This window comes from Stenella coeruleoalba (assembly GCF_951394435.1).
Source record: "Stenella coeruleoalba genome assembly, chromosome: 7".
Classification (NCBI taxonomy): Eukaryota; Metazoa; Chordata; class Mammalia; order Artiodactyla; family Delphinidae; genus Stenella; species Stenella coeruleoalba.
In genome coordinates, this window is record NC_137153.1 from 45,861,194 (window position 1) to 45,881,998 (window position 20,805).

Below are 20,805 nucleotides of genomic sequence, written 5' to 3' on the forward strand. Positions count from 1 at the left end.
TCTATCCTTTTTGACTGTTTGCTGATTTTTCTCTTGACTGCTATATCCTGGGACAGTCTCTATTTTTTTTTCTCTTTTCCATTTAGACAATATCTGTTTATAATTAGGTAACATTCTAAGGTTTCATAACAATAGTACTTTCAAATCTGGTACAGTTAAATGTCAACTTCCAACAAACTATTTTAAGAAACTAAGAAATAGAAAATAGGGTCAGTTACTGGTCAAGTGTAGTGACTAAGGTTGTTAGATTTTCACAATCAGAGTAAAGTATTTTAAAAGAACACTCAGTTACAGGATGTTCCTGGGTCTCTAACTCCATTCTTTAAGTCACTTGTAACCGCTAATTCTTTTTATTCCTCAATATGGAAATATCCACTGAAAGAGAAAAAACAACCATTAGATATGCAGCAGTTCACTGGTGAAAGAAAGCATGAGCGATTTCATCTTCATACAGATGAAGTGGCCACATGGATCATGTTAGCAGGGAGTCTGAAGTCAGAGTTATACCAGCCAGAAAGACTACTGAGATTAAGCAGTGCTATCAGTGATAGCTGCCTCAACACATGGGAACTGAGACTGATACTAAGTGTTGTCTTTGTCATCCTTGCTCCAAGAAGAAAACAACTGAGGTCCTTGTTAAAGGACATTATGAATGACGTCATGTATGAATGAAATTGTCAATGATGTAGAAATTACTTGGAAAGAGAGAGTTTTGAAGGCAGGAAGCAAGAAGCTAGTAATGAGACTGTTGCCATAGTCCAGACTGAAAAAAAAGCATAAATTAAAATGATCATTGGAGATGAAGAGGGAATGATGGCTCAGAGAACTTATTCGCCATTAGAATGGGTTTGAGTTGATCATAGATCAGGTATGGAGGATAAGGAAGAAACAGGAGTTAAGGAAGGTATTTGGATTTATTGCTAAAATGATAGTGTGAACTGTTATATCAATTGAAATATATAAGAAAAAAGATTCTTTAAAGATATGGCAAATATTCTGTTTTGAATATCTCTACCCCACATTTTGGTTCCTGTTCATTATGTTTCATTATTTTTACTAATCTTTAATTACACCACCATACACACTCTTTTTATGAAAATAAATAAAATAATAATTTAAAGAATAAAATAAAATAAAATAATGGCTAAGGTCCCTTTAATCATCATTCTTAAATTGAGCCCTTGCCTCTCTTCCCAAAAGATAATTATAGTTATGAATTATTCATTTTTTATGTATTCACACATATTTGTGTTTCTGAACTCCAGCACTATTTGTATTTGTTGTTGGAGACTATACTGTGTAATGTTGGATATTTCACAGCGTTCTTTGTCTCTGCCCCCTAGATGTCAGCAACCACACCCCAGATGAGACCATCAAACTGATGTGTGGTCAAATGTCCCTAAGGAGCAAAATCACCCCTAGTCAAGAAGAACTGACATATACATGTATGAATCCATAGAAAGTGTATATTAAGGGAATTTCAGTTCAACACAGGTATGGAAGATATTTTAGAGAAGTTCACTCAACTCCATTCTAATTCCTTACTGCATGCTAGTGATGGAACGCTAAAAACCATATTTCCGGGACTCATTACAGTTCAGATTCTGCACTTTATCTACATTAAACCAAGCCAAAGCACTAGCATTTAGCATTAAAGGCAAGGAAAATATGAAGCAGATATATGACTTCTCTGGCAAGCATGACCATAATCATGTTGGGTTTTGTGTGTGTGTGTGAGCCGCATCAGAAATCCAAAGCCAGGAACTTTGGATGTAGAGCAAACACCTTATTGGCCCAGTTCATAGCAGACATAGTGTGGCCCTAGAGTCAGCAACAGTGATGGTAGTTTCTTAATTCTGTAATATCCCAAACATCACAAAGTCAGCAGCTACATTAATGGTCTAGTTCAGCAGTGTTGTTTAGGGAACTAGTCAAGAGCTGCGTATCTGGCCTTTTCAGTGATTTTGTAAACAACATAATAATGAATCATAAATAATAAATCCTCCTCTGCTTACTCTACTGAGAGGGAATCCAACAGGCAACAGCTGAATCCATACTCATTCTCTGCCGCCTTCTGAAACTTCAATAAAATAAAAAGGTTTTTAATTGTAAATTTATGATTACAAAGAGAACATGAGTGGAGACTGTAGTGTATAAAAGATGTTAACAAATTTTTAATGATGAAATGGGATGAAGCATGAACAGATTCAAAAAGTTGTTGTTAGTTGCCTGCACAGGATAATGCAAATGGAAAGCACAGTGATTCATCCTGCAGAGCCCTGAGTAGACTTAGAAATCAGAGGCACTGATATTATTGAGTGAGGTGAAGAGTGGGAGTGAGGACTGTGTATTATGTGTGGGGCTAAAATCCGGGAAATTGGTTAAAAAGCACAATATGGAGCTGGTATACCCCCAGGTTACTTTCTCATTCCATGCATCCCAGTGACAACATGTCCCAAACTTTGGTTGTTTACCAGGCAACTGGAAAAATTGAACTAGAGAGGCATCAGACTCAGAGATACTGGTCACTGCAGGAAGAGAGAGAGAGAGAGAGAGAGCTGCTTTCCAAAGAACAGAAGTGTTAACTGAAATTCAGCACATGGAATGGTGGGACTTCCAGTCCTCCTGTATATGATAAAACTTCTTAGAGTCCTGGTAGACAGATATATGTACTCCATGTGAGTCCTTCTATAGAGACACTAAATAACACAATAAAACAGACTTTTACATATTGATATTTAGAACTCCCATCACTAAATGTATGATTCCCCAACCTGCCCATCTGATATTTCTCTGAGGAGGATCATTTAGTTGACAACCTTCTTCCCCAACCCAAATTATAACTTCTATCAATTTTTTAGTGTCCTGAATTTAAACATGAAAGATAACATAAAATATCAGGTGTGTGTGTGTGTGTGTGTGTGTGTGTGTGTGTGTGTGAGAGAGAGAGAGAGAGAGTGAGAGAGAGAGAGAGTGAGAGAGAGAGAGAGATAGGGAAGGAGGGCTGATGTGAGAGTATCCAACAATATGAAAGGTAGAGACCAAAACAAATAATTAAGGGGAAAAGGGAACTAAAGGAGAAAATGAGGTGTGTATACAAATGTCTGTCTACTTATTTTTCTACAGAGAGAGAGGAATATACCTATATATATATATATATATAAAAATATATAATATTTAAATAGATCTCACACACACACACACACACACACACACACACACACACACACACAGAAGCTCTCCAAATGAGCCAGCCATGAACCTATTTCTCCCCTTCTAGAGCATGCTGTTATGACCCACGGGCTTAACAAACCTTATGTAACAAAATACTTGACCCATGGCAAATCTTTGAAACTCCATGGGCCTCAGTTGTGTCATTTGTAAAAATGAAGAGCTTGTACTTGATTTTGAAGACCCTTCAAACACTAATATTTAAAATTTTTCATCCCTTTTGATTTTTTTTACTATACACAATAACATTTATTTACAGGGTCACGTAAACAATAATTTTGCAAAATACTTCCAAATACTTCTGTTTCCAAAAGACATGAATTAAACACACATAAAGCAGCAGATGTAAAGTCATTTCTGTACCTTTTATTCTTCCATCCATTTAGAAAGCAAGCCTTGAACTAAGTGAGCAGTAATGCCCCCAATGACCAAGGGGGTCTCTTGCAGTGACTTGGCATCTTCTGGCTCATTTTTCCCTTACACTAAGTTAAGGTGTCAAGCCTAAAACAATTTTCCTATGCAAGATTTAGCATGGAAGGAATTACTGAAACAACAGGGTGGAAATTAATGATTAGCTTGAGATGCTATTAGCATACCAGCAGGAGAAAAGACTAAATGAGCTATGATCTGAAGTAAAATATGTCATCCCGGAAATTGCAAATGATGTGATGGAGAAACAGTGCTGTGTAATAGGGGAGGATAAGGAATGAGCTATTAGACTGAGAGGCAAGGAGACAAGCATTTAAATTAAGAGGACAGGACAATGAGAGAGCGTGAGTTAACGTGCAATCACCCAGACTGAAAGACACTGTGGTTAGTCACTGCCGACAGGAAACAATCTATCAGCTGGGCTAGAATGCAGCACTAAGGGGACTAGGCAAGGAAAAGGGTGTGAAGTACTTTTCTACTTGGATAAAGGAAGCAGACATAAAATTCATCCCCAGCACTTCTTCCCTTAAGTAACATCATTAAGGGCTGCCATGAGCAAGAGGCTCACTCATCAGAAAATTACTGAGAAAAAAAAATGGGTTGAGGAGATAGAAAAAGCCTGGGTAAATGTTTGAGAGAAAATACAAAAAAAAAAAAAAAAAAAAAGCCTCTCTATACTGTTTTGGCAAAGGAAGATATCAAAGTACAATATTCATAATTATATTTAAGGGGGGGGGAGAGAACAAGAACCAGCAAAATTGCATCTGTGTTGCAATGAGCCTACTTTTATAAATCTAGCCAGCCTTGTGGGTTCAGACAGGTCATATTATCAAGAACTCGTTTCTTTGTTTTGGAAGGTAAGGTGTGTGTTTAGCTGTATAACACTGTTACTTCACGGTGATGTGCAAGCTTTACTTCTAGAATGTTATTGCACCCTGTGTGTCTGGCTCCAGAAAATATGAGTGGAGCAAAGATAGCAATATTATGAACTTTTAGCTGTACTGAAAATAGGCCAAGGGAGAGAAGTATAAGGTTTTTTAAAAAAAATATTGTGTATAATTGAGAATAACTAATGAAACTAGCTAAGACATTAGATTAGACCCTTTGATCACCAGGAAGCATTTTTTCCCCACTATTAGCCACAAAGCTATAGGAGTTGATAAGGAACAAATATATATGAGCCCATAAATTTCCAGGTTCAAAGTTGGATTACTGAATCCAGCAAACCCTATTTAATAAACACCAACCCTAAACCCCCAAAATTGAGATTTGTAATCTCAACATCTTTGTTTCCAGTTATGTTTTTTTAATTTAATTTTTTAAATTTTATACAGCAGGTTCTTATTAATCATCAATTTTATACACATCAGTGTATACCTGTCAATCCAAATCACCCAATTCAGCACACCACCACCATCACTCCCGCCGCTTCCCCCGCTTGGTGTCCATAGGTTTGTTCTCTACATTGTGTCTCAATTTCTGCCCTGAAAACTGGTTCATCTGTACCATTTTTCTAGGTTCCACATATATGCGTTAATATACGATATTTGTTTTTCTCTTTCTGACTTACTTCACTCTGTATGACAGTCTCTAGATCCATCTACGTCTCAACAAATGACCCAATTTCGTTCAATTTTATGGCTGAGTAATATTCCATTGTATATATGTACTATATCTTCTTTATCCATTCATCTGTCGATGGGCATTTAGGTTGCTTCCATGACCTGGCTATTGTAAATAGTGCTGCAATGAACAGTGGGGTGCATGTGTCTTTTTGAATTATGGTTTTCTCTGGGTATATGCCCAGTAGTGGGACTGCTGGATCATATGGTAATTCTATTTTCAGTTTTTTAAGGAAACTCCATACTATTCTCTATAGTGGCTATATCAATTTACATTCCCACCAAGAGTGCAAGAGGGTCCCCTATTATCCACACCCTCTCAGCATTTGTGGTTTGTAGATTTTCTGATGATGCCCATTCTAACTGGTGTGAGGTGATACCTCATTGTAGTTTTGATTTGCATTTCTCTAGTAATCAGGGATGTGCAACACCTTTTCATGTGCTTCTTGTCCATCTGTATGTCTTCTGTGCAGAAATGTCTATATAGGTCTTCTGCCTATTTTTGGATTGGGTTCTTTGTTTTTTTAATATTGAGCTGCATGAGCTGTTTATATATATTGGAGATTAATCCTTTCCCCGTTGATTCTTTTACAAATATTTTCTCCCATTCTGAGGGCTGTCTTTTTGTCTTGTTTATGGTTTCCTTTGCTGTGCAAATGCTTTGAAGTTTCATTAGGTCCCATTTGTTTATTTTTGTTTTTATTTCCATTACTCTAGGAGATGGATCAAAAAATATCTTTCTGTGATTTATGTCAAAGAGTGTTCTTCCTATGTTTTCCTCGAAGAGTTTTATAGTGTCTGGCCTTACATTTAGGTCTTTAATCCATTTTGAGTTTATTTTTGTGTATGGTGTTAGGGAGTGTTCTAATTTCATTCTTTTACATGTAACTGCCCAGTTTTCCCATCACCACTTATTGAAGAGACTGTCTTTTCTCCATTGTGTATCCTTGTCTCCTTTGTCATAGATTAGTTGACCATAGGTGTGTGGATTTATCTCTTGGCTTTCTATCTTGTTCCATTGATCTATGTTTCTGTTTCTGTGCCAGTACCATATTGTCTTGATTACTGTAGCTTTGTAGTATAGTGTGAAGTCAGGTAGTCTGATTCCTCCAGCTCTATTTTTCCCCTTAAGACTGCTTTGACTATTCGGGGTCTTTTGTGTCTCCAAACAAGTTTTAAGATTTTTTTTTCTAGTTCCATAAAAAATGCCATTGGTAATTTGATAGGGATTGCATTGAATCTGTAGATTGCTTTGGGTAGTAGAGTCATTTTCACAATATTGATTCTTCCAATCTAAGAACATGGTATATCTCTCCATCTGTTGGTGTCGTCTTTAATTTCTTTCATCAGTGTCTTATAGTTTTCTGCATACAGGTCTTTTGTCTCCCTAGGTAGGTTTATTCCTAGGTATTTTATTCTTTTTGTTTCAATGGTAAATGGGGGTGTTTCCTTAATTTCTCTTTCAGATGTTTCATCATTAGTGTATAGGAACGCAAGAGATTTCTCTGCATTAATCTTGTATCCTGCAACTTTACCAGATTCATTGATTAGCTCTAGTAGTTTTCTGGTGACATCTTTAGGATTCTCTATGTATAGTATCATGTCATCTGCAAACAGTGACAGTTTTACTTCCTCTTTTCCAATTTGTATTGCTTTTATTTCTTTTTCTTCTCTGATTGCCATGGCTTAGACTTCCAAAACTATGTTGAATAATAGTGGTGAGAGTGGACATCCTTGTCTTGTTCCTGATCTTAGAGCAAATGGTTTCAGTTTTTCACCATTGAGAATGATGTTTGCTGTGGGTTTGTCATATATGGCCTTTATTATGTTGAGGTGGGTTCCCTTTATGCCTACTTTCTGAAGGGTTTTTATCATAAATTGGTGTTGAAATTTGTCAGAAGGTTTTTCTGCCTCTATTGAGATGATCATATTGTCTTTATTCTTCAATTTGTTAAAATGGTGTATCACATTGATTTGTTTGCATATATTGAAGAATCCTTGCATCCCTGGGATAAATCCCACTTGATCATGGTGTGTGATCCTTTTAATGTGTTGTTACATTCTGTTTGCTAGTATTTTGTTGAGCATTTTTTTACATCTATATTCATCAGTGATATTGGTATGTAATTTTCTTTTTTTTAGTACCTTTGTCTGATTTTCGTATCATTGTGATGGTGGCCTAATAGAATGAGTTTGGGAGTGTTCCTCCCTCTGCAATTTTTTGGAAGAGTTTGAGAAGGATGGGTATTAACTTGTCTCTAAATGTTTGATAGAATACACCTGTGAAGCCATCTGGTTCTGGACTTTTGTTGGAAGATTTTTAATCACAGTTACAATTTCATTACTTGTGATTGGTCTGTTCATATTTTCTATTTCTTCCTGATTCAGTCTTGGAAGATTATACCTTTCTAAGAATTTGTCCATTTCTTCCAGGTTGTCCATTTTATTGGCATACAGTTGCTTGTAGTAGTCTTTTAGGATGCTTTGTATTTCTTCAGTGTCTGTTGTAACTTCTCCTTTTTCATTTCTAATTTTATTGATTTCAGACCTCTCCCTCTTTTTCTTGATGAGTCTGGCTAATGGTTTGCCAGTTTTGTTTATCGTCTCAGAGAACTAGCTTTTAGTTTTATTGATCTTTGCCATTTTTTCCTTGTTTCTATTTCATTTATTTATGCTCTGATCTTCATCGTTTCATTCCTTCTGCTAACTTTGGGTTTTGTTTGTCCTTATTTCTCTAGTTCCTTTACATGTAAAGTTAGATTGTTTATTTGAGATTTTTTCTTGTTTCTTGGTGTAGGGTTGTGTAGCTATAATCTTCCCTCTTAGAACTGCTTTTGCTGCATCCCATAGGTTTTGGATTGTCGTGTTTTCATTGTCATTTGTCTCTAGGTATTTTTTGATTTCCTCTTTGATTTCTTCAGTAATCTCTTGGTTATTTAGTAATGTATTGTTTAGCCTCCATGTGTTTGTATTTTTTAAGGGTTTTTTCCCTGTAATTCACTTCTAATCTCATAGTGTTGAGGTCAGAAAAGATGCTTGATATGGTTTCAGTTTTCTTAAATTTACTGTGGCTTGATTTGTGACCCAAGATGTGATCTATCCTGGGGAATGTTCCGTGCGCACTTTAGAATAAAGTGTAATCTGCTGTTTTTGGATGGAATGTCCTATAAATGTCAATTAAATCTATCTGGTCTGTTGTGTCAGTTAAAGCTTCTGTTTCCTTATTTATTGTCATTTTGGATGATCTGTCCATTGGTGTAAGTGAGGTGTTAAAGTCCCCCACTATTTTTGTGTTACTGTCAATTTCCTTTTTTATAGCTGTCAGCAGTTGCCTTAGCACCTTGAAGTGCTCCTATGGTGGGTGCATATATATTTTTAATTGTTATATATTCTTCTTGGATTGACCCCTTGATCATTATGTAGTGTCCTTCCTTGTGTCTTGTAACATGCTTTTTTTTTAAAGTCTATTTTATCTGATAAGAGTATTGCTACTTCAGCTTTCTTTTGATTTCCATTTGCATGGAATATCTTTTTCCATGCCCTCACTATCAGTCTGTATGTGTCCCTAGGTCTGAAGTAGGTTTCTTGTAGACAGCATATATATGGGTCTTGTTTTTGTATCCATTCAGTGAGCCTGTGTCTTTTGGTTGGAGTATTTAATCCATTCACGTTTAAGGTAATTATCCATATGTATGTTCCTATGACCATTTTCTTAATTGTTTTGGGTTTGTTTTGTATGTCCTTTTCTTCTCTTGTGTTTTCCACTTAGAGAAGTTCCTTTAGCATTTGTTGTAGAGCTGGTTTGGTGGTGCTGAAGTCTCTTAGCTTTTGCTTGTCTGTAAAGCTTTTGATTTCTCTATCGAATCTGTATGAGATCCTTGCTGAGTAGAGTAACCTTGGTTGTAGGTTCTTCCCTTTCATCACTTTAAGTATATCATGCCACTCCCTTCTGGCTTGTAGAGTTTTGCTGAGAAATCAGCAGTTAACTTTATGGGAGTTCCCTTGTATTTTATTTGTCATTTTTCCCTTGCTGCTTTCAATAATTTTTTCTTTGTCTTTAATTTTTGCCAATTTGATTACTATGTGTCTTGGCATGTTTCTCCTTGGGTTTATCCTGTATGGGACTCTCTGCGCTTCCTGGACTTAGGTGGCTATTTCCTTTCCTATGTTAGGAAACTTTTCAACTATAATCTCTTCAAATATTTTCTCTGGTCCTTTCTCTCTGTCTTCTCCTTCTGGGACCCCTATAGTGCGAATGTTGTTGTGTTTAATGTTGTCCCAGAGGTCTCTTAGGATGTCTTCATTTCTTTTCATTCTTTTTTCTTTAATCTGTTCCACAGCAGTGAATTCTACCATTCTGTCTTCTGGGTCACTTATCTGTTCTTCTGCATCAGTTATTCTGCTATTGATTCCTTCAAGTGTAGTTTTCATTTCAGTTATTGTATTGTTCATCTATGTTTGTTTGTTCTTTAATTCTTCTAAGTTTTTGTTAAACATTTCTTACATCTTGTCAATCTTGCCTACATTGTTTTTCTGAGGTCCTGGATCATCTTCACTATCATTATTCTGAATTCTTTTTCTGGAAGGTTGCCTATCTGCACTTCATTTAGTTTTTTTTCTGGGGTTTTATCTTGTTCCTTCATCTGGTACATAGCCCTCTGCCTTTTCATCTTGCCTATCTTTCTGTGAATGTGGTTTTTGTTCCATAGGCTGCAGGATTGTAGTTCTTGCTTCTGCTGTCTGCCCTCTGGTGGATGAGGCTATCTAAGAGGCTTGAGCAAGTTTCCTGATGGGAGGGACTGGTGGTGGGTAGAGCTGTGTGTTGCTCTGGTGGGCAGAGCTCAGTAAAACTTTAATTTGCTTGTTTGTTGATGGGTGGGGCTGGTTTCCCTCCCTGCTGGTTGTTTGGCCTGAGGTGACCCAACACTGGAGCCTACCCAGGCTCTTTGGTGGGGCTAATGTGTACTCTGGGAGGGTTCATGCCAAGGAGTACTTTGCAGAACTTCTGCTGCCAGTGTCCTTGTCCTCACAGTGAGACACAGCCACCCCCTGCCTCTGCAGGATACCCTTCAATACTAGCAAGTAGGTCTGGTTCAGTCTCCCCAGGAGCCAGTGCTCCTTCCCCTGGGTCCCAATGCACACACTACTTTGTGTGTTGCCTCCAAGAGTGGAGCTTCTGTTTCCCCCAGTCCTGTCAGAGTCCTGCAATCAAATCCTGCTAGCCTTCAAAGTCTGATTCTGTAGGAATTCCTCCTCCCGTTGCCTGACCCCAGTTTGGGAAGCCTGACGTGGGGCTCAGAACCTTTACTCCAGTGGGGTGGACTTCTGTGGTATAAGTGTTCTCCAGTTTATGAGTCACCCACCCAGCAGTTATGGGATTTGATTTTATTGTGATTGCACCCCTCCTACCATCTCATTGTGGCTTCTCCTTTGTCTTTGGATGTGGGGTATCTTTTTTGGTGAGTTCCAGTGTCTTCCTGTCGATGACTGTTCAGCAGCTAATTGTCCAGACAGTTATTTTTAATTGAAATTTATTTTTGCTGTGTGCTTGAAAATTGAGAATAACAGTTTTTTGTTTGTTTGTTTGTTTTTACCATGCCACACAGCTTGTGGGATTTCAGTTCCCAACCAGGGATTGGACCTGGGCCATCAGCAGGGAATTCCCAAGAATAACAAAATGTACCTATAGCTTTTCATTGTAAGTGAAAAGGAAGTAAAGCCTTAATAAAATTATCATATGTTAGGATTTTTTAAAGCAAGCTCTCATCTTGTCAATCGGATTTCCAAACTGTTTTATGTATTAGCAATTTCTTTTTAAAGTTTTATTTCCAGGAACTAGCACTACATAGGTAAATAGGACACAGTCTCTTTCCTCATGTAATTACGCTCTAATATGGGAGTCAACATTTTACAATGAATTAGTTCATTGAGAAAAATTCTGTACTATCTATGCATATTAGAAACAGTGAGGAGACTAAGATGGCATTATCGGCTTTCTTGATAAAACAATTCTTCCCGGAGAAGATACTTGAGCTGGAATCTGAAGAATGAGGAGGGCTTGCCAGTTTGTAAAAGTGGAGGTTATTTGGGGCTGACACCAGCATCTACATAGGCTTGTTAGTTTGAAAAAACATGGGTAGGGGAACTGTAAATGTATCTATATGGCTGGAGCTTAAGGAGTGAAGAGGAGGGCCAGTGAGTAGGTATATTATATTATAATATTATAATAGTTAAACATATTATAATAGTTATAGTATAACTATTATAATAGTTAAACAACCTAAAAATAAAATACAATTATCTGCCTTACTGAATTCCTATCAGATTAACAATATGAGTTGGAGCTTTGTTTTACCATAAGAGCATGTGACTTGCTTGGTCTGCTTGATTTGATCCTGGTGATCAATATTAATATACACTCTGTCAAGCAAGTCAAATTTGTCATCACACACTAGCTTCATCTATTGATTTGCTTTTTACCAATTGATCTAGCTCCACAGAATGTTTCAGAAAGGGCAACAAAAGTAGATCCTATTTCATATTCAACAGAGATGCCTAGAAATGCTATTATTTTGCACTGGGCAAAACATAGTTCTTTTCTCCTTCCTGCGTTTAGAATTAACAGATTTCTCAGCCCTTCAAATGCCTTCTTTACTAATTGGTGAAATTGATTATTCAGACAGATGGCATATTTAAGGAAAGTAGTTACTTTTATATCCCTTGGGAAAGAGCCATCTGCTCTGATTGGCGGTGGGGGAAAGCAGATGTTATAACTTCCCTATAACCTGTGGAGTCTTTGTAACCCATTATTTCAACTATGATATAGTACTACCTGTAGAATAACAGCAGTTTACATAATTCTTTCCATTAACACATGTAAAATATCTAGATACAGCCAAAGCCAAATATATTGGATTGAGACCAGAGTTCTTTACCTCATCTCTCCTGTTCCTTCTCCATCTTCACATTTTGATTCAAAGTTTGATTCATTCTAGTTGACTCAAAACTAGAGTAGATAAGAAAAAAGCCCAGGTAAAATGGGCAAAGGACTTAAGTGGACAGATATTTCTCCAAAGAAGATCAACAAATGGCCCATAACCACATGAAAAGATACTCAACATCACTAATAATTAGGAAAATGCAAATCAAAACCACAATGAGATACTACCTCAAACCCATAAGAATGGCTAGTATTAAAGCAAACAAACAAAATAACAGTCATTGGCTATTTTCAAGAAACAAACAGAAATAGCAAGTGCTATGTATTGGCAAAATTATATATCCAAAAAAATAAAATCAGGGATTCATATCTGTACACACATGCTCGTAGCAGCATTATTCACAATAGCTAAAAGGTGGAAGCAACTCAAGTATCCATATATGGATGGATGGATAAACAAAATGTGGTATGCATTCAATGAAAAATGAGTCAGCCTTAAAAAGGAAGGAATTCTGACACATGCTACAACATGAACAAACTTTGAAAACATGATGCTAAGTGATTAAGCCAATCACAAAAGGACAAGTGCTGTATCATTCTAGGTACCTAGAGTAGTGAAACTGATGGAAAGTAAAACGGTGGTTGCCAAGGGCTGGGACCAGTAGGTAATGAGGAGTTAATGTTTAATGGATAAAGAGTTTCAATTTGGGAAAATGATGAGTCCTGGAGATGGATGATGGTGACATTTGCACAACAATATGAAAGTATTTAGTGTCACAGAATTGTACACTTAAAATATTTTAAGTGGCAAATGTAATGTCATGTATATTTTAAAATGATAATAATAAAATAACACAGTGAAATTAGTTTGATTATTTCTATTTCAAAACTAATAGCCTGTGTTCTAACTTGGAAGTTGTGCTTCACGTTTCCTTCCCACCTTGGGGAAATTTCATAAGAAAGCTCATAGCATCTGCTCTATTTTCTTAACCTTTTATCTCTCTACTAAGTTGATAAATATGTGATATTCTCCAATACAGTCAAAATATCTAATTCTCATTATACCCATAGACTAAATTTCCATCTTGGATCAAGGATAGCAACACGTTGTAAGAGCTGAACAAGGAAAGAAGACATGAGAGGAGGCTACAAAAGAAAGACACTACTGGGATCACAGTGAATCTGAGGTCACAAAAGTAAGTAAAACCCAGAGAACATAAAATTGGAGTTCAGAGTATAGTGGGAAGTCTATGTGAATACTCATGAGCCAGACATCTGCAGAACCTAAAGATCAAGAAAAATGGTCAAGCAAAGCAGTCATTGATCAAAATTCAAAGAACTAACAGAAAATTTGTACTATGCTAACCCTGGGAAATGAGGGATGCTGTGACGGGCTTTCCCACATAATTTAAAAGACCTCTTCTACTCTGTATTCTTACCACCTCCACCAGTGGCAACCTATACTAAAGAAAGCTGATAGAATGATAGTAAGAATCACTGGCAAAGTTACTCTTTCCCTACAGCACCATGCCAATATTAATAATTAATAATGAGAACTAGAATTTGCATAGCGCTTGTCATGCTTCTTATACCTAGCTGTGGTGGTTATACATTTTCTGCACCAAGGTTATAGTTCTATACTAGAAGCAAAACTCATGCCAATTCTCCTTGCTTTGTCTACCAGTGATGAATAAGTACTTCTGATAATGTCAAGAAAATTCAGTGATTTGAGTTTCATCTGTTCAAATATAAAGTAAGAGGTAAAAATAATAAACATTCATGAAAAGGGTAAATTTTTAACTATTTAATTTACAAAAACTACAAATCTTAATGCACATTTCTTTATAAAAGGAATAATCCAAGTTAAAAAATATTAAATGCAACATGCATGGCTTACGATATTAAAAAAATCAGAATCAACTTAAATGTTCCATTGGAGGGAGATATTTTAAATATATTGTAGAAACATGACAAAATTCATAAATAGTAATGTGGGAAAAAATGCAAGATAAAAATGATACACTAAAATCACAACCATGTTAAAACATATAACCATAAAACTTAAAATGATTACACATATCTTTCAGTCAATGAAAATGTATGTGATTTTTCTCTTCTTTTAAACTTCGTATAATGATGCTATGTTAATTTAATAAGAAATGTATGGCTTTAAGTAGACATGGGGTTAGTAGTTCTTATTTATACAATATTTACATTACTTTAGTAATCTGGGAAACCTACAAGATAAGTATTTTTATCTAAAATAAAAATGGAGGAGGATAAGCAGCAGTAGTAGTGGTAGTGGTAGTAGTAGTAGTAGTAGTAACTTATGGTTAAACTTGTCACACAGTTATCAAGCAGAAGATTCAAGATTTGAAAAGTGATTGGTCTGCTTCTGAAACTTATGGTCTTTTATCTATATCATGCTTTCTCCAAGCTCTACCCCATGCTGCTTCCGGGCCTTGGAGCTCCATGTTATTTTTCCAGCACACCACCTTCCATTTGTGATGAAGAATGGTAAGTAGACATACCCTTAAATGAAAGAGCCTTCAAACCTTCCAAGTTTCTCTCACCCACTCTCCCTATAGGCCTAATTTTCTTCCTCACATAAACATTTGTACTATATGTCCTGACAGAAGTAAACAGTAGCCCCCAAATGTAGACTTTTTCTAACAGTGAAATTTTAAAAGTTAGTTGGAAAAATGTGTTCCCTCAAAATCTGTATTCTCATGCTAAAACTTTTTTTTAACTTTTAATTTTGAAATGTTAGACTTACAGGTTGTGAATAGGTTCCTGTACATCTCTCATCAGCTTCTGACAAAATGATCAATACTACCAAGAAACAAGCATAGTTATAATACTATTAATTAACCTACAGATCACATTCAAATTTCACCAGTTTTTCCACCAATGTCCTCTTTCTGTTTCAGGATCCAATACAGGATCCTGCATTGTACTTTTTCCCCTTAGTCTGTCAAGCTACAACAGTTCCTTAGTCTTTCCTTATTTTTTTTTAATAATCCTGACACTTCTGAATAGCATTACTGTTTAATTATTTTGTAGAATGTCCTTCAATTTACATTTGTCTAATATTTCCTCATGACTGGACTAAGGTTAAGCATGATGAGCATAACTACCACGGAAATGACAATGTGTCCTGAGTTCTCAATGCATGGTATCATTTTGCCTTTTTACTGGTGATGTTAACTTTGATCCCTTGGTTAAATAGTGCTTGTGGGTTACTATCTTTCCATTTGTAGTTAGTAAATACCTTGGGGTAGATACTTTGAAACTACGATAATATCTTGTTTCTTCTCAAATTTTCACGTGCTACTCAGCAACCTAAGTTGGGTCCTGTCTACAACAGTTATGTCTGTGGTGTTTGACTAGTGCTGATATTCTACTGAAATGTAATTTGAATCTTAAGTAAGTGAAAGGCACATACATTGCACAAGTCACAATTTTTTTTCCTTCCTTAGATCCTCAGTACTTATAGGAATGTATCTCTTAATATTGTTCTTTCCCTTCATCAGCATTGGATTCCATGAAAAATGCTACTTACTTTCAGTCATTAGTGGTGTCTCACTTTTCTCAGCCACCTAATTTACTTTGGCACTAGAGTAGGATGAGTGAAAAAATAAGACTACACTGCACAATATGAGGATATGAGTCTATTTCCTGCAGAAATTCTTATAGGGGAAAACATTGGCAGTATTCCTTTCAATATGATAGATGTCAACAACCAAAAAATCCTCATTGATTTTATTAGATATCCTCTAGTTTGTGCTTTTAATGAAACAAATCTGATTACGTATAAGAAAAAAATCTCTTCAGGTTCAGTTTGTTTTATTATTGTCTAGCCCTTCTTATCCTAAGTTGTTTTTCAAGGGAATCATAATAATAGACTGGGATATCATATTCCCACAATACCGAAGGAAAAGTTTCCCTCAAGGAAAAAATGTGGAAAATTAAGTGACTCAGAGATCTCCTATCCTCCCACTCCATTAAAACAAGGGGTTAGGGGAAGCAATTTATGGAGTGGGCATGGCTCTGCATCTACATTTATGTGTGTCCCAGGACAAGTCTTTCTTCCATTTCAGTTTCTCTAAAGCTAAAGACAGGCAATTAAGTGCTGTCTAAGATCTCACATTTCATGGAACTTTGAAAATATAATTTACTCAAACTGATACAGGCAAGGTGTAAATTAGACAGTTAAGCAAACAGCATTGGTTTTCCTGAATATATTTTTATGCATTTTATTTATGAGTAACACTACTTGTTATTCCACTTGCCTCCTTGTTGCAGGTTAACTCTGACAAGTAGGAGGTAGGTTAAATTAATCCTTATAATGTGTATATGACTAGCTTTATTTCTATCATTTGCATATTACTTCAAATATGCACTATTTTATAAATGATATCAAGACATAAAAAGAAGCATGCTCATTATTTTCTCCAACATATATAGAGTATTCATAACAAATGTTTTTTTTTCAATTACATTTGCTTTTTAATTTACCTATACCAGAACAATCTTAGGAAAAATTGTACAGTAAGTAAATTAAGTCTTTGCATTCTCTTATTTTCCTTCTTTACTAAGTTCCACATATAAAACTGTGAATTAATTGAAGACAGGATCTTTGTCTTAGCCATATCTATATTTTCATTGCTTGTATAAGACTGTCACAAGCAGTTTATTATTATATAGGTATTCAGAATTATAGGTATTATAGGTATTCAGAATTATAGGTATTCAGAATATGTTTTGCTGAATTCAATGGAATTGATTGAAATGGAATGCAATACAAGATCATCTCTAGTTAGGGATGAGAGATGAGAATATGGAGACAGAGAATCTGAGGTCAAATCACAGCTCAATCACTCAAAAACTATGACACATAGACATTTATCCAGCCCTCAGTTTCTTGACTAAAAGAAAAGTTAAAAAAAAATTCTTACAGAGTTGCTGTGTGGATTAAATCATGGCATCCTGAACTTCCACTCCTGTGACAGAATATGTCTCCCTAATATGAAGAGGCACCACTAGTGAGCCAGAAAATTAAAGAATTTCTGAAATATAGAAGGCAAATGAGATTAGATCAAAAGCAAAGCAAAAGCATCATAGCTCCAATACGTACAACACAAGCTGGAGAAAATGTCAGCAAGAGGGAAAGAAATTTTCAGACATGCCAAGTTCTAGGTAAAATATATCCTATTCTTAAAAGCTGTGCCTACCTTACTGTCCTATGAACATTTTCTTTCTAAAGCAAGCCTAAGTTCTACCCAAAGGAAGGGCCCATGTGCAGGTATTAGGATCAGAAGAAAAAGTGGGCATAGCTGGACTTTTTAAATAATCAAAAAGAGAAAAAATAGTTCTATACATAAAAGAAATTTACCTTCTTATTCTGGAAATTGGTGGGTGCCTAGTTTGTCTGATACATAACATGCTAGAGCAAAACCTATTTATTGGCATATACTACAAACCTAGCAGACCATTTTAATAGAATCTGCTGATTATGCACATCTAGGGGAGGGAACTATTGGGAAAAGAGGCCTGCATATACGCAGAGAAAACACATCTATTGATCAGCCTGATTTTCCACTCAAAAATGTGGCGAACAATCCTAATCACCTGGCAATTTAGGCAAAACAAAAATCAGAAAAACCCACCTATTTGAAAAAAGAGCAAGATGTGCAAACAGAAAACCCAACTCAGAGGACATAAAATAAGAATTTAAAAACCTCTAGTCAGTGTACGCAGAAAGGTATGAATAGTCATTGTCTCTATAAAATAAGGAGTAAAGAAGCACAACAAAAATGAACTGGGAATTTAAAATAAAATTACAAAATAAAGCTTAAATAGAATGCATAAATAATAGGATGAATGCAGCTATCACACGTTTTGTTGGGAGAAAAAATTCCTAGAATCCAAGACAAGAAGAAAACAACGGAAAATATAAAAACATTGAGAGACATGGAGCATTAATACACTTAATTAATAGAAGAGTATGTTTATAATCTAAAACATCTTAGCAATTTTATATTTTCAAAATGAAACAGTATGCTTTGTTATAGACAGAAGGAATGATAAATAATATGCACCTATATATTTCAGAACTCCATTTATGATGATATTCCTTTCAGGAAGATGAAATTGGTTACCTACAAATGAATGCAAGTCATTGGCATAACTTCTAATCAATAACATATGAAGATAGAAAATAATGTTAAATTTTCTTTAAAATTCTGAGAAAATTAATTTGTTCTAAAAATTTTCTAGCCAAAATAGCAATCAAAAATGTGTGTGTGTGTGTGTGTGTGTATACACATGTGTGTTCAGTGAAGTGAATCCATACCTATTTTCTTTATTTGAAAAAATTACCAAAGATCCTATGGTGAAAGACCAGAAAAGAAAAACAAAAAAAGGTTGACCTGAAATATCACAGACAAAAATTATAGTTAAGTATGGCCCTTAAGACATCAATAAATCATGAAAGGAATTACAGGAAATTTCACTTCACCTTAAAGATTAGAAAATTTTTCTCCAAACAGCGAATGTTTACTTATTTTTCTACAAATGCAAACACAATGCTTATTCTGCATTTCTATTTACATGATGCATTAAAACTATCTTATACACTGAATATCTGTGTGAAACATTTCCAGCAATCTGGATTATGCATGAATTCTATAACTGTTCCAAATTTACTTGTTAATTCTGTCTGTTTACTTCAGAACAATTAATTTTGCAACAGTGAAACCCCACTCTCTATAAGCATTCCCCCCAATATCTCCCCCCACAAAAAAACCCCAAATGTGACACTGTTCTTTCTGGAGAACAGGTCTGTCAGCATTTTTACAATATAAGCGTTTCAAATACATCAGATGAGATCAAAGAAGCAATTTCTTTTCAATTTAGTGAAAAGAAAAATATTCTAAAAGGAGAAAAGCTTTATAATTACAGTCAGTGAAGTACCTGTATTATGAAAAGGACAGGATAAACCCATTCAGGCTCCATATACAAAGAGAAATATAAAATAATGAAAGTGAATATAAATTCTTTGTACAAAGAAGCACCCCAAATTTCATGGGAATAATTTAGATCAAAAGTGAGAAGGAATATATGTAACATATACATAAGGTTTGAATTTAGGATTATAGACAAACATTAATTTATATTTTCATACATCTGTATTTTTTTCTGTTCCAACTATTATAGAGATGTTTCAAAGGAGACACCATATTGACTCCTAAAACACCATATTGACTCACTACATTTTCAATTGCCATACTTAAGACTTTAATCTCTCTCACTGGTGTCCCAAATACTACAGTGGATGATAGTTTAAAATGTTGTATTATATTTCTATTGTTGCTATAAAATTATACAAAATTCATGGTTTAAAACAATGCAAATGTACTATCTTATAGTTCTGTAGGTGCGAAGTCCAACATGGGTCTCAATGGGCTAAAATCAACGTGTGAGGAAGGCTGTGTTTCTTCCTGGAGGCTCTAGCAGAGAATCCATTTTCTTCCCTTTCCCAGCTTCCAATGAACATATACATTCCCTGGCTCTGTACCCACTTCCTCGGTCTTGCATCTCTCTGACCATTCTTTTGAAGTCAAATCTTCCTCTGACCCTGACTTCAGCCAGAGAAGGTTCTTTAAGGACTGATATGATTAGGTTGAACCCCTCTAGATAATCCTGGATAATGTCCCATCTCAAAATCCTTAACCTTAATCACATCTGCAAAATTCATTTTCCCATGTAAAGACAACATGATTACATGTTCCAGTGATAAGGATGTGGACACATTTAGGGGCCCATTATTCTGCTTACCATAGTCTGTCCCCCAAAGATTCTTATTCTTTCCATATACAAAATATACTCAATCTATCACAACATTATAAAAAGTCTCAACCCATTACATCAACTCAAGTTCAAAATCTCATCTAAATCTAATTAGCCAAAAGTCTAAAATCTCATCATCTAAATCATCTAAATTAGATATGGGTAATATTCTGGTAATAATCCCTACTGGGGCATCCTGTTCATCTATGAAGTCATGGATCTTAAGAAGCAGTTATCTATTCCTAAAATAATATGGTGAGACAAGGCATAGGATAACAGTTATAGAAATTCTGGTTCAAGATAGTCAAAAATAGAAGGAAAAAGAGTTACTGGACCCAAGCAATTCCAAAATTGAGCTAGGAAAACTCCATTAGATTTTTTTTAATAATAACTTTTTGTTAAAACATCTTTATTGGAGTATAATTGCTTTAAATGGTGTTAGTTTCTGCTTTATAACAAAGTGAATCAGCTATACATATACATATATCCCCATATCTCCTCCCTCGTGCGTCTCCCTCTCACCCTCCCTATCCCACCCCTCTAGGTGGTCACAAAGCACCGAGCTGATCTCCCTGTGCTATGCGGCTGCTTCCCACTAGCTATCTATTTTACATTTGGTAGTGTATATATGTCCATGCCACTCTCTCACTTCGTCCCAGCTTACCCTTCCCCCTCCCCATGTCCTCAAGTCCATTCTCTACATCTGCATCTTTATTTCTGTCCTGCCCCAAA

The 20,805-nt window shown here is 35.6% G+C and overlaps 1 protein-coding gene across 27 annotated transcripts in view; it reads left to right on the forward strand.

Annotated features, from left to right (window-relative positions):
* Window positions 1-20,805, forward strand: part of LOC307189655 (uncharacterized protein) — a 2,229,222-nt gene that overhangs the window by 2,159,179 nt on the left and 49,238 nt on the right. For all 27 annotated transcript variants that reach the window (XR_013829263.1, XR_013829264.1, XR_013829268.1 and 24 more), the window contains 2 exons: window positions 13,294-13,418; window positions 14,660-14,739. The gene's annotated coding sequence lies outside the window, so the exon portion shown is untranslated. The remainder of the gene's footprint in view (window positions 1-13,293; window positions 13,419-14,659; window positions 14,740-20,805) is intronic.